Source organism: Xyrauchen texanus, chromosome 5 (assembly GCF_025860055.1).
Source record: "Xyrauchen texanus isolate HMW12.3.18 chromosome 5, RBS_HiC_50CHRs, whole genome shotgun sequence".
Taxonomy (NCBI): Eukaryota; Metazoa; Chordata; class Actinopteri; order Cypriniformes; family Catostomidae; genus Xyrauchen; species Xyrauchen texanus.
In genome coordinates, this window is record NC_068280.1 from 35,156,291 (window position 1) to 35,172,369 (window position 16,079).

A 16,079-nucleotide genomic window follows, 5' to 3' on the forward strand; every position below is an offset into this window, starting at 1 on the left:
TGTTGTTAACGTGTTGTTTACGTGTTAACAACGTGTTGTTAACGTGTTGTTTACGTGTTAACAACGTGTTGTTAACGCGTTGACAACGTGTTAACAACACGTAAACAACGTGTTGATTTCATGTGATTCTGAGCCATTTGGCCACTTGTCCAGTTTGAAGGGGTGAGTGTTGCACTTTTCCATTGGCTGCTGAGTTGTAGGGTTAAACCATTTCTGTAAGCCTGGGGGGGTTTGTCTGCCACTATTTAACGTACTAAGATCCTCTAATTTCTTGGTCTTTTTCTTCCTTTTGTGTGTAGCCTATACAGATGTAATATTAGGATTGCAGTTTTAGGACTTAAAATAAATTATTATTATTATTTTCATCATGATAAATTGCCTCCTTTTGCTCCTTTACTGCCTATTTTGGTAAACAAACACATTAGAGGGAATTCATGCTTTTTACAGCATTCGTAAACTTTAGTTTTATATCTTAAAAAATATTAACAGTTGTGCGGGGAAAAACTAACAGCAGTGGTACTCATTTAATGTTGGTGTAAGATACAGACCATTGTAATAAATACTGTATATGTCTTTGGAAAACAACATGAACCTTTTTCAGCATTTTAATTTAATGTAGGGCTTTGACCAGCAGAGGGCACATTGTGACTAATTATGGGGCTTGTTAAAACCTAACCGGACCTCTTTTTGTTTAGATATTAAGCACTCAGACATATGTACACATGTGATATTACCCATTTTGATGAAATGTATAGCCTTCCAAAGACTGTCGGGATTAGAATGAAAGTTTGTAATTAGGTCAGATAGTAACTGATTTGACTTTCCTGACAGCAGATGTACACTAATGTGCCATACTCCAAGGTCATGCTTAAAATTCTTATTAAAGCCTAAAACCTGAGAAGTAAGTGTTTAGCCAGTTACAGCCTATTTATACATAATACATTATATATATTAATGTGGTTCAACAGTTTTAATTGTGCCCAATATTGTGCAAATGGTCTGATGGCCCTTGTTAAATATCATCAGACTTCTCATTTAATTTTTTGGCAATTAAATCATGAGTCTGGCTATCCATAGCTGTTTTCACACTGCATTATTTTCTGGGAGTATTGTCTCGCTATATGAAAGGTACGGAGCGTGAAAGGGGGGTCTGATTTGATCCACCTTTGCGCCAGGAACATGAGTAGTAACAGAGATGGAACAATGTCTGTGTGAAAATCCACAGCCGGCATGCTGGTGTTGTGTCTGTTGGGTCTTTTTCTGTCACACAGCTGGTTCCGGAAAATCGCATCACTATGTGAAAGCATGGTTGTGGGATTATGCTGCAAGTTTTTGTTTAGTATGAATGAGCGAATGCGGCATATTGGAGATACTGTGGGAATGAAAAATCCAGTGCATCAAGTCTTATGTATTTTGAAGCTTATATTAGTGAGAACCTGTAAGACAGAAACTATGCCGTGTATTAAGCATGTTGAAAGTAAATCCATCTTGAAGTGTCTCCAAGCCTAAAAGCCTTGACAACAGTCATCAAATCCATACACTATATCAGTCATAAATAACTATATAAATACAAAATAAAAGTTTAAATTGCACTTTAATAAATCAGTCCATGTCTTTTCACTGTTTTATTATCAGAGACAGAAATAAAACAGGATGACCACTCCTCCACCCGGCTTAATTTTTGCTAAGGTGCTGGAAGCATCAATGAGTCCAAACTGATAAAAGAGATATCAGCACACTTAAATCTATGCAGTGTATCAGTTTGTTAAGCTTTCGGTCTAACAGACCTTCATCAGAGCATACATAACTCAACACTGGATAGACAGGCAGAAATAACCAATCACATTCCAGTCACTGGCAGTACCAACACATCTGTGCACGCCAATAGACTGTAAGTCTATTTGCAAACTCTGAAGACAGAGGCTCCACTTCCTGGGAATTGAGGTTTTGAGTACTGAATGGCGTACTGTCATGCATGCCATTAGAAGCCTTACTTGCCCCTGATAATAGTACAATACAATCTAATCACAATGTAAATGGGGATTTGAGAGGGATCAGGCTTGAGCCATCAGAAGTCCCCAGATCTATAAGAAAAAAGCATCTCAGAACAAAGGGCTAATGGAGAGTTATCAGGTGAGGGGCACCACAAACCATAGACCCTAAACTGTACATGAGAGATGAAGAAAAGAAACATCTTGGATTACAGCACAACACATATCACAATCCACATTGAGGATCTTCACTTGTTGTTTGGCACTGGGCACAATTGCCAGATGGATTATTCACATCATTTAGAGGAGCTAAAATATTCTGTTTAGGACCTGCCTTAATGTTAGTCCTGCACCAGCTTGTTGCATAAGTTAGGACCTCTTCTATAGACAAAGAGGGGAGGATCCTTAAAATGCTGGGTATGCTAATGCTTATGCTTGATCAGAGGCCAAAATAGGCCAGTGTTTAAGAATAGTGTTCTGACAGAGTAACTTTTACCCTATTTGACACTTTTTTGTAAAAGATCAAACTAGAATTTTAATGCACCTTGGTAAGCCTCATCAACACACTGTAAAGAGTAGGCTCTGTCCCGAAAGCTTTATTTTTCATTGCAGCAGCTTTATCAATTAGTTCCTCATTAGAATGACATTTGAGCTCTTGGGTAAACCATATTCCAGAGCTCGATGAGCACTGCTGGCTAGGCAGATTGTAGTCTTATCTGTTTATGCCACTGCATAATTTGATCCACATATCCAAAAAAGACAAACGTTTATGATCATATTTAACTGAGAACGTAAGGTCAGGAGGTGTCTGTTAGTGTTAAAACATAACTGTGTAAAATAGTTATCCCATGAAACGGCTGCCATTTGTGTCCGCAACGTTTGATGAGATGCAAAAGGCACAAAAAAAGTGTTTCCAAAGCTTAAAGTTATTAAATATATCATGTTAACAAGTGTTCTTGTTAACATGATATATGATAAAAATACTATTCTTAAAGAGTAACATACTATTTTTAATCATTTTTCATTAGCACATAGCCAATTTCACATGTCCGTGTTGACCAACATGACACTTGCATCTAAAATATCACCAAATAAGTTATACATTTTTTTCAAACATTTATTATTTTCAGGATTTTATGTGTGTCCCTGTATATATAAGATATATTTATTCAAAATAAATCATATTTTTTGGTAAATATTTTATGATTTGTGTGCGTCCCTCAGTTTGACTTACCACCTGTCACACTAACTTGTTTTATCTTTAAATAATATACCACTGCTTTAAATCACATCACAAAGTGGAAATGACATAATTTGAGCCTTGTAGCCACCACAAACAAAAGAAGCCAAGTACTGACATTCTTTTACTTTGTTTATTTGTTGCTTTTTCATGTTAGGCAGTGTCCGTCAAGCTCAAACCAACCACCCCGTCATGCAAAATAGATAGGGAAAACTTTTATTACTTTTTTACATTATTAATGCAAAGAAAATTATATTATAATATTTCAGATTGAATGCATTTATTCTGTGTGAGGAATTTGACCACATGTGAGATCTGCAGCCATTTTGGGATGAAATTTACCACCCCATCACATGATTTATTGTGACGTGGTGGTAAGGGATGTGATAGGGTGGTTCTGCTTCCCGTTTGAATGTGAGGATGTGTGAAATCAAGGATTCTAATATAGGCTAATCAATTTATTTTCTGTTAACTTAACCCTGTTTGGTTCACTCACTCACACACTCATCACTTACTATCTCTTTCAGTCACTCACTCACTCACTCACTCACTCACTCACTATATCTTTCAGTCAGTCACTCACTGACTCACTCACTCACTCACTCACTATATCTTTCAGTCAGTCAGTCACTCACTCATCACTCACTCACTCACTCACTCACTCACTATATCTTTCACTCACTCACTCACTCACTCACTCACTCACTATATCCTTCAGTCACTCACTCACTCACTCACTCACTCACTCACTCACTATATCTTTCAGTCAGTCACTCACTCACTATCTCTTTCAATCACTCACTCACTCACTATCTCTTTCAGTCACTCATCACTCACTCACTATCTCTTTCAATCACTCACTCACTCACTCACTCACTCACTCACTCACTATCTCTTTCAGTCACTCATCACTCACTCACTCACTATCTCTTTCAATCACTCATCACTCACTCACTCACTCACTCACTATCTCTTTCAATCACTCACTCACTCACTCACTATATCTTTCAGTCACTCACTATATCCTTCAGTCACTCACTCACTCACTCACTCACTCACTCACTCACTCACTATATCTTTCAGTCAGTCACTCACTCACTCACTATCTCTTTCTTTCAGTCACTCATCACTCACTCACTATATCTTTCAGTCTGTCACTCACTCACTCACTATCTCTTTCAGTCACTCACTCACTCAGTCACTCACTCACTATCTCTTTCAATCACTCACTCACTCACTCACTATCTCTTTCAGTCACTCATCACTCACTCACTCACTATCTCTTTCAATCACTCACTCACTCACTCACTCACTCACTCACTCACTCACTCACTCACTATCTCTTTCAGTCACTCACTCACTATCTCTTTCAGTCACTCACTCACTCATTCATTCACTATCTCTTTCAATCACTCACTCACTCACTCACTATCTCTTTCAGTCACTCATCACTCACTCACTCACTATCTCTTTCAATCACTCACTCCACTCACTCACTCACTATCTCTTTCAGTCACTCACTCACTATCTCTTTCAGTCACTCATCACTCACTATCTCTTTCAGTCACTCACTCACTCACTCACTCACTCACTCACTCACTATCTCTTTCAGTCACTCACTCACTCACTCACTCACTCACTCACTATCTCTTTCAGTCACTCACTCACTATCTCTTTCAGTCACTCACTCACTCATTCATTCACTATCTCTTTCAATCACTCACTCACTCACTCACTCACTATCTCTTTCAATCACTCACTCACTCACTATCTCTTTCAGTCACTCACTCACTCACTCACTCACTCACTCACTCACTATCTCTTTCAATCACTCACTCACTCACTCACTATCTCTTTCAATCACTCACTCACTCACTCACTATCTCTTTCAATCACTCACTCACTCACTCACTATCTCTTTCAGTCACTCATCACTCACTCACTATCTCTTTCACTCACTCATCATTACCTTTTTTATATACAGTTGAATGAAAAAAGTATCGTGATGTATATGATCAAAGTCTAGAAAATTTTCTTTCATTATTACAAGGAATAAATTGTTCAAAAATTGTTTGTTAATAATTTTATTGTAAAATGTTCAAAATATCATTGGTTCTAAAGTTTGCATCCCCATTTCTGAATGTAATAGCAATGTTCTCAAATAATATCTTTGTATCTTTTTCCATTAAACGTTCATCCAACCTCTTTGGGTACTTTTGAGCAGCTTTTTTTGTAGTTTAGAGTGATGTGTGGATGTGACACTCCCATTCACCATTATGATGCTCTTTTCAGGTATTCAGAGCATGACCAAAGTTTTCCATTACATCTCCAATTTTAATGTTTCCCATCCCCCAGTTTTATAAAGGTTAAAACCAGCAGATCATATAGAGAAATACTTTGTCCATACCACCCTGTCACAGTGAACCACCCCGCCACATCAGTTACCACCCCGTCACAGGGTCATTTTGTTAAAATTTTATGGAAAGGAAATGAAATGTTACAGAAATTAATGTTGAATGATGTTCTTGTTGTGTGGACTAATCAGATAAATGTAACTTTATTTGTATTTTTTAAGTGAATTTGTTTTTTCAGTACAAACAATGAGGCCATTGAAATGTCAAATTCATATTTCAAGATAAAAAACTCTAAGAATAAAATAAATTATTAAATTACAGACTTTCTATTGATGGTTTCCAAAAAAGGGACATTTCACTATTAGGAAAACATTAGATTTTAAAAATCTATTTCTTGTTTTACTACTCTAATGGCGTACATATTGTCCGTAACGGGGTGGTACAAGAAAGGCTCCCTTGCCTGAATAAAAAGGATAATATTAATAAGGATTTTGTGCCTGAGATAGGAAAATATGTTTTTTTTTGGAGGATTAACATATCTTTCAACTTGTAAGTAAAAAAAAAAAAAAAAAAAACAAAGCTTGTTCTTCATGAAAAAAAATTAAATGTCAAAGTGTAAATGGCACCCGTTTGGTAGAATGACTCAAAAACATATAAATTAGCATATTCCGATGCAAAAGTAGAACCCATCAATGTTCCTTTACATTGTAGGAAGAAAACTTCAATGAAGGAGAAGTAGTTCAGTTTAAGGACCAAATCAGCTCACAAATAAATGTACGGTGGTAGTGCTTCCTCGGTGCAGTCTTAAATAATACTCAAGAGCCTCAAAACCTCTTACAAGGAAGATATTTGTGTAGAGGCTTTCCACATCTAAGGTGGCCAGAATAACATCATTGGGTAACTTTTTTTTAATGTTGATATCTTGTTGAATAAATCAATCTTTAATATATGATGGAAAATAGTTCATTAATTGATAATGGCTCTAGTAGACAATCATTGATGGCTACAATAGGTTGGCATTTGGGTTTAACCAACCAAGTAGAGCAACTGTTGCAGGCAGCATGATAGAATTGTTAAGCTGTGGCCTATCAGAAGGACTCCCTCCCATACACTCACTCATTGCCTAGACTAGATCTGCTCATATTTGGCTGCTTCAACTCAGTTTTGATTATACTGAATTCTCAGTAAATTATTATAATTACACAATTTGTGATTATGTCTTACATCTTACATCAGAACACTTATAATAAATTAGGTAGGCTATATTCCAATCATTTTTAACTACCTAAAATCAGTGCATATGAACTTAAACATTTGGAGCTTCTGATACTGGTTTCTAGTGTTGTAATACTAGTGTAAGTCAGTTACAGGCTGCTTAATTGCTTGTTAAGCTGCAGCCAATCACAACACTGCCTCCCCTCCTCCACTCATTTGCAGCCTCTTTGATCTCTGCTTGAGACCTGCTGCTTGCTTCAGCCCGGTCGTTTGGATGCGGACGGTGCAGTATGTTGAATCGCGAAGATTACAGATTACAGATTATATGAGTAACAGATATAATCATATAATTGAACGAATTCAGAACAGACATGAGCAGCAGAGTTCTCTGAGAGTCTTGTACAAAGGCAAGTACTTTGAATTAGCTGGGAAATATCTGTAAAGGACCCCAATTCACCGTGTGTTTCAAAAGTGTTAATGTTAAGTTCGCGTTCCTCATGCAACTTTATTAACGTTATTGGAGTTTCCTCTTAAGTTAACCATAATAAACGTTTGGAGTAATTTAAGTAAATCATGTTAAAGTAGTGTTAATAAAATATTCTGTGATGTCTCGGTGAATTTAATTGGGGAGACAGATTGAAGTGTGTGTTGTAGTGTTTACCAACATTAGCCTAATTATGTAGCATGCTAACAAAAATGCTATGCGTGGAAATGACACCTTTAAATAGAAACATTTCTGCTGTTAAAGATTTTAATAAAGGACCGCACTCACACTCAGCAGCTCAGTTTAAAATATTTATTGATGGCAGTGGAATTATGGTCTTGCATTAACGTTATCTAACTTTCATCCTGCCTTCTAGTAACCTTATTATTGATTCTGTTTAATTATTGAATGTAGCATTCTTTGTCAAGTGACCGCAAGATCTCTGTATAAGACATGACACCTTGTTGACATCACCACGTGAGTTTAAAAACTGCGCTATTTAAGTATTTCCATGCTTTGGGAAAGGATCGCTTCCCCCCTGGCCAGGCCCCCAACTGTGAACAGCCACCGACTGTAGCTATATGGTGGTCATTCTGTCGTTTGTCACCCATCAGTTGTAGCTCTATTTGGTCAAATTTGTGTGATGTTGTATCATGTTTAGATCAGTTGACCGGTTTAGTTGTCCTTTGTCAGGCAGGAGCAAGGAGCTGGATTTTCCATATAAAATTTATGAGATGCTTTACATGACTTTTGTATTCAGCCAAAACGGTTTCCTTTCAGTTTGGTTGTAGCACACCATGATGAAGGATTAATAGCGCTTTATTAGACTGGGAATTTGCCTCACTGCAGACAAGCGCCATCTAAGTTTAACATAGTACATCTTATGGTTAAAGCAGCCGAGGATGTCCTTAAATGGCCACCTTGCATGTATAATATTTAATAGACCTATCTTAACATTAATTAACCACTTGCCATTAGTTATGGATATGCCATAACATTTCCCGGTCTCACATTTTCTGTCACTTTTTCAGGCTGAGGATGTTCAGTCAAAATACTCCCATTAGAGGACCAAGGCGACGGGAGTAAACAAGACTTGCAACTTTCAGAGTTGGTCTCCTCCTCCATCCTGATATGGAAACATTCCAACCACAAAAATGTATATTTAATTACATATGCGTTGTAGTGTTTCGCTGTGGCACATAGATGGAACCACAAGCTCATCAGGTATATGCAGATGATAAATTGGTTACAGTGAGACTAAACACTCAACTAACAGAATAATTTACAGGGCTCTACAGTGCAAGCATTTCGCTCACTTTTATGAGTGAATATTCTGCATGCAAATAGGAATTTGTTTTTGCCGTACTGGTGTGCATGACTTGTGGATCTGATTAACTATGATGACATCAGAATAAACAAGCACAGATCCTGAACAGATGCATGTTGTTAGGACAAGTTAATATTCAGGATTTTTGTAAAGTTTTTCCTAGTCTATTGAACTGTCAACAGGTTTTTATAAATTGCGGTGTCCTTTTATGTTACTTAATTACGAGGTGTGTGTGTGTGTGTGTGTGTGCGCGCGCGCGCGCGCATATATTCGCTCGGCACCTCTATGGAACGCTCACCCGTCTGTAAACAGCCCCTCTTTGTGCAGTCTGGATCAAAACATGATCATGCGCTGTAGGAAGGATTGTTGCCGACTTTTCCGTGCAGAGAAGATTAGTGAATCAATCCGAAGTTGAATGGTTAACGTTAGTATGAACACGGCTGCACAAATCTGTCCAACACCATGCTGTCAATTTCTGAGACCCACTTTCAATTAAATTAGTAAGCATGTACGGAGCCTAGTTAATAAGGATAGTTATGTTAAGAATAGCCTGCAGCTGGGTGGCCGAGGTTAGCACAGTGTACATAGCTACTAGTCAATATCGACTGCCACCAACCCCCACCCCCCCGGGCCACGCGCCACTGTTACGCTGCCATTGTTTAAAACACTGCATTACGTACAAAATTGCGCTTTACATTTATGCATTTGGCAGACGCTTTTATCCAAAGCGACTTACAGAGCACTTATTACAGGGACAATCCCCCCAGAGCAATCCGGAGTTAAGTGCCTTGCTCAAGGACACAATGGTGGTGGCTCTGGGGATCACAAATGCTTCAGAACTCATTGGACGGTGCTTCACAGTACAGATGGACAATGAACCGAAGCATACTGCGAAAGCAACCATAGAGTTTAAGGGAAAGAAGTGGAATGTTATGCAATGGCCAAGTCAATCACCTGACCTGAATCCGATTGAGCATGCATTTCACTTGCTGAAGACAAAACTGAAGGGAAAATGCCCCAAGAACAAGCAGGAACTGGCCTGGCAGAGCATCACCAGGGATGAAACCCAGCGTCTGGTGATGTCTATGCGTTCCAGACTTCAGGCTGTAATTGACTGCAAAGGATTTGCAACCAAGTATTAAAACGTGAAAGTTTGATTTATGATTGTTAATCTGTCCCATTACTTTTGGTCCCTTAAGTGGGAGGCACATATACAAACTGTTGTAATTCCTACACTGTTCACCTGATTTGGATGTAAATACCCTCAAATTAAAGCTGAAAGTCTGCAGTTAAAGCACATCTTGTTCGTTTCATTTCAAATCCATTGTGGTGGTGTATAGAGCCAAAAAGATTAGAATTGTGTCGATGTCCCAATATTTATGGACCTGACTGTAGGTGTCCTTTGAAGAATGAGGAGAGGGAGCTAGCCAGTTGTTGAATGTTACCGTGCTCGCAAAGTGTGCGAGTGAATCATTAGTTGCTTTTATATACAGTCTGTTAGTTGCACTTTGATAATAACCGTGTGAATTTTTTGTAGCGGCAGTCATAATTCAGAAGCGGCGATGTGCCGAATGGGGGCACTGGTTTGTTATGTGCACACCACCAACTGTCTTGTGCTGCACTTCCAAGTTCTGCCACTTTTGTTCTGTCAACATTAAGTTACCAATTAACATTTAGGAAATTGATTTGTGAATCGATTCAGAATCATCCACTTCTGCAATGCATCAAAGTATTGATTTATTTACTTATTCCCACGCCTACTAACCACAGGGGTATTGATAAACATTTATTTTTCTCTTGTAGATCGCTATATGGAATGTCCAGTGCACAGAGAGAACTTTGCAGTGGGAGAGCCAGTCAGACAGCTACCCTGTAACCACTTCTTTCATTCATAATGTAGAGTACCATGGCTGGAAATGGTGAGTCATAACTAAGTTGAGCTTTTGTAAAATAAACTCACAACAGATCCTTAACATTTAGTACTTTATATGATATTCACAGTGCTCATTCAGGTATTAGGACCTAAAGGAATTTAGAATATGCTTTGGCTACCTGGTAGAAACATTTATGAGGGGTCGACTCAAAATAAACATTTCCTATTGTTTATTGTAATGAAGGAACCGTGTTGCCCAGTGCAAATATGTGGCTAATTAATGTGTTAATAGTTTTTGGAGAGGAATGGAGGTTAATGGCACAGAACAATAAGCTCTTGTATAGAATTTTGCCAGCTTTACCTTTAGAATTGCCTTAAAGGAATGTAAAATTACAATCAACTATACATTTATTAGATGCTAAATGCAGAATGAATCACCCATGCTGAAGTTGACCTACTATACCAGTCATTTAACATTAGCAGTGGGGGATTTTGCTGAGCTATATTTGACTTGCCAGACAATGGTCAAAGAACAGCATGAGCATTGTGTGAAATAGGACTAAATTAAGGAGTCCACTTGTTAAAACTCTTGTGAGAAAACTGCCCAAAGCTAATGTAATCTATATTCTGTTCTATGGCCACACAGGATGTCCAGTGTGTAGGAAGAGTTTAAACGGAGAAGACCGCAGCAGCCAGACCCCATCAGAATATCCACCCTCTCCATGGATGCTGCAAACAGGAGAGATCGTCCTTCTGAGACACCTCTCATCCCTTGGTTCTCCTCGCCTACATCAAAAAGGCCGAGAAGACAAAGCACTAGTCACGTTCTCTTTGCTATCCGTTGCAGTCTTAATCTCAGTCTGATATTTCTTTGTATTTAATGCCTTTCTGCACCATGTAAACAGTTACCCATACAGATGTCCTAACAGTCTGAGTTCAAGCCCATGTCTTCTCTACTTTCACCTCAAGCAACTCCATCTTTCTTGAAATGCACTGCTGCAATACGCTATTGTGGGGAAATGCCAGACTTTATATCATACCATGTCCTCTTTACACATCAGAAAATGTGCTAATCCTGCACATGAGCAGTCTATGGCTGTAGGGGTTACTTTCACTCTTGGCATTTACAGGGTCTGGACCTAACAATATGAACTCAATAAAATTGCCCTGAAATAAATGTTTATGAAGGATATAATATATTTTTTGAGATTTTGTCAGGGAGATCTTGATTGATCTCTGGTTATTTATTCTGGTGGTGTTTTATTGGATTGCATTATAAACCCATGGGCCAATGACTGGGTGATGGGCAATTGATGATATCTTTTATGTTTACGAATAAAACAAAAAAACTCATGATTGTCTAGCTCTGTGGGTGTTTTTGATGTTGAGTCAGATGCGGATTGTAACCTTTTCTGTTTATGAAATGGCTAAGTAGGCAGCTTCAGCAGTATTCACACGGTGCTTGCTCGTTGCTTTATGATCTATCAATTAAGACTTAGTCGATATTAAATTGTTAACGGTTTCCCACCCCAAGCACCTGGTTAAAATCAGGACGTCGTCCCAATTATTTTACCATTTCTTCGGGATTAAGGGTATAGGCTAGTCTAGTATGCCCCCCTGCTGGTCATAACCTACATTCAATAAAAATGTTCAGAGTAGTTTCATGTTTTCCAAATGCATATTTATTACAATGGTCTGTATCCTAAACCAACATTTAAGTACCACTGTTGTAACTTTGCAGCCACACAATTGTTGATGTAATGATATAAAACTAAAGATTGATGAATGGTGTAAAAGAATTTCCACTAATGTGTTTTTTGTTGGTTTTTTTTTTTTATCAAAAGAGACAGTAGTGGAGCAAAAGGAGGCAATTTATATATGAAAATAGTTTATAACTTTACAATTTATTTTAAGTCTTAAAACTGCAATCCAAATATTACATTTGTATAGGCTACACACAAAAGAAAAGGACCAAGAAATTAGAGGATCCTTAGTATGTTAAATAGTGGCAGGCAAATCCCCCAGGTTTACAGAAATGGTTTAACCCTACAACTCAGCAGCCAATGGAAAAGTGCAACACTCACCCCTTCAAACTGGACAAGTGGCCAAATGGCTCAGAATCACATGAAATCAACGTGTTGTTAATGCGTTAACAACACGTAAACAACGCGCGAAAAGTTAACACGTAGACAACGCGTCGACAACACGTGAACAACGTGCAAACAACGTGTTGTTGACGCGTTGTCTACGTGTTAAAATTCGCGTATATTTGAACTGCCTGGCGTTCCATACTCACATTGATCTCTCCAAACAAACCCACGGGCGCTCTCTGCTGAACGGACACGGTTTAACAGGCTTGAGTGCACGTGCAGAACGTGCCTAGCGTGCCGTGTTTTATTTTTGTTGTTTTTTTTTATTTACGTTTCAGAATAAGTGATTTTATTATTCTTATTTGCTATTTGCATAACAACCTTATAAAATTCAGTTGTTAAAAAAAAATTAGGGTGATGCAGAATATGCAGCCACATAGACCGGTTTTTTAATAAATAAAAAACGTATTTTTTATTTATTAATATAATCTTTTACAGGAGTAACATGCGCAGCAACTGTTCCCTGAGACGAAGGGAACAAGACATTTTATTAACACATATGGGGAGTGCCTTCATACACGATCTGAAGCCTCTCTATAATAATGTAAGAGTTGAACAAATTATGTTAAAAGATGAATGCTGATGTTGTATTTCAATATGTAATGTTAATTCAGCAGTATTTATTCTGTGTTGTAAATTATGTTGTTGTGAGGCCTTTTATTATGATGGGTGGATGGTAAAGGAGAGAGAGAAAAAAAAGAAAAGATAAAGAAGCTAAGAAAAGAACTCATCTGTGTCCGAGGGTTTTATTTTAATATTCCTTTAGTCTTTTAGGATTAAGTCCCGAGAACACCTACAAGCAAGTATTACACTGGTGGCAGCGGTGGTTTTTGTCGGATATTCAAGGCTGTGCCGTGAACGAACTTCAGTGATGTCGGACGAGGAAGCATCAGTGCTGCGGGAAAATAGTGCTCATGCCTCGCGGACACGCTGCGCACAAACCGCTCCAAAGGACATTTCTTTACAGCCGCCATTTCGCAACGACGGCAGTGAGTCCTTTCAGCTGTGGGCTCTTCGTTATGAGGTCATTCAAGAGGCTCTCTATAAAGATAGCAGTGCTGATTTGGATGCAGTGTTAGCAGCAGAGTTGCCCACTAGATTGCCACCTGAACTGTTAATTTTTTGAGACAATTTTCCACCTGAAATTCAACGCTCTTTTGTTGCCACGAAACAACAGTTACAAGATGCATTTGGTCAAAAGGATGTGATTGCATCTTTTCAAACATTTCCAAATTCACACCACAAATCACCTAATGAACCGATGGAAGTGAATGCTGCAGACATATGTCGACTGGTCAAAGAAGCTTTTCCAGATTTTGAACAAAATTCTTCTGAATACATGAAGCTTTCAAGATTTATATCTGGTTTAGATCAAGAACTTCAGATTAAGAGCCATGAGTGGGGAGTGAAAACTTTTAAAGATGCCTTCCAAGTCGCTACTCAAGCTGAACGAGCACGCCAGGCAGCCAGATTGGTACAGCCATTTTCGTCTGCTGTGAGAGAAAATTCAGCAGCACAGACAGTCAATGCTATTTCTACTTTGCATTGTCTCTGAATGGGTGTTAACAAAGAAGAGACCCCCATATGTAACGCTTAAAGGCCCCTCTAACGGACTTAGGCATTTCTGGAAAGAGTTTCCAAGGCTTATCTTTGTGGATTCTGTTCTTTGCCGTAGAGTCAGACCTCCACCAGGTGAACCGATACTGCAGGTTGTAGTTCCACCTGCACTACAGCATAATGTGTTTGAGACTTTACATGGTCATTCACTCTCTGGACATTTCAGTGCACAAAAGACATTGCAACGTGCTCTAGTGAGATGCTACTGGCCCCAAATATCTAAGGATATTACACAGTGGTGTGACCAGTGTCAGGCTTGTGAATCAAGGAGGCCTCAAACACCTCATCAGCAGGCCCCAATGCAAAACATAATCACAAGCCTGCCTTTTGAGAAAATTGCTGCTGATCTAACTGAGTTGCCCATTACACAGAAAGGAAATCGGTATGTTCTTGTAGTAATGGATTATTTTACCAAGTACCTAAACCTCTATGCAGTTCCTGATCAATGTGCAACCACTGTTGCCAAATGCTTGTTTGAAGACTACGTGAGCCAACATGGTGTGCCCCAAAGTTTGCACACTGACCAAGGTCGGCAGTTTGATTCTGACTTGGTGAAAGAACTGTGTTCCCTGCTTGGGATACGCAAAACACGAACATCCATATTCCATTAGTCTTTTAGGATTAAGCCCCGAGAACATCCACAAGAAAGTACTACAATAATAACACAATTTTAATATTGGCTATGGTGTTTGAGCCCTGCCTGTTTTGGCGAGAAACTTACCGCTATAAAAACAGGTGCACAGACACCTTGTTCTCAGTCAGAAATTCTGAGGAAATGGAGCACATCGCTCTTGCCTCAAGAACTCTGAGTCTTGTAGTGCGGCTAGCATTCGCAGTGTCTCGTTCCCTTCTTCTCAGGGAACCGAGGTTACATATGCAACCGAGATGTTCCCTTACGATACAGTTCACTTGACATTGCGTATTAACGCATACGGTGAACAGAATCCATCACGCCGCACTACACAACATAACTTCATGCTCATAAGCGCTCATAACGAATATATGAACTATAGTCATATAGTATAATTAACTCCTTATGAAACCAATCGGGAAGGGAGTTTATATATAATGAAAGTGCTTGTGACTTTATGGTATTTATAACGGCCTGAATGCAGGCTGTTGTGTAAATGATAGGGAGCCCGTACTTAAGGGGAAAGGCAGAAGTGTGTATGTATATATATATATATATATGGCCAATGAATAGTAAGTGCTCTTAACAGAGATGACTTGTGAAGAAAGAGACGTTACATCTAGGTTATAAAACCTTGTGAATGTGTTTTGAGAGGACCATCCTGCTGCAAAACATATGTCTTGTAAGGACACACCATTCGTCCATGCCCATGAGGAGGCCACGCCTCTAGTTGAGAGTGCTTTAACACCAATTGGGCAAGTCTGACCCAGCGGCTCGTAAGCCAGGTTAATTGCATCGACAATCCAGTGAGAAAGTCTTTACTTAGACGGATATTCCTTTTGTGCATCCTCCATAGAACACAAAGGGCTGATCAGACAGTCTAAACTGGCATGTACACTCAATGTATGTGTGTAGTGTCCACACAGGCATAACAAATGCAATGATTGTTCCTCATCTGAATTAAATGGAGGAGGGAAGAAAGCCTGAAGGTGAACCACCTGCGCTTTGAAGAGTGTGATCAGAACCTTGGGTACATAGCCTTTCCTGGGTTTGACAGTGGCTCTTGAAAGAATGGGGCCAAACTCCAGACATGAATTGTTGACTGATAGTGCATGCAGGTCACCTTCCTGTTTTACTGAGTTCAGAGCCAGCAGTAGTGCGGTTTTAATGGAGAGCATGCACAAATCAACAGAGTCC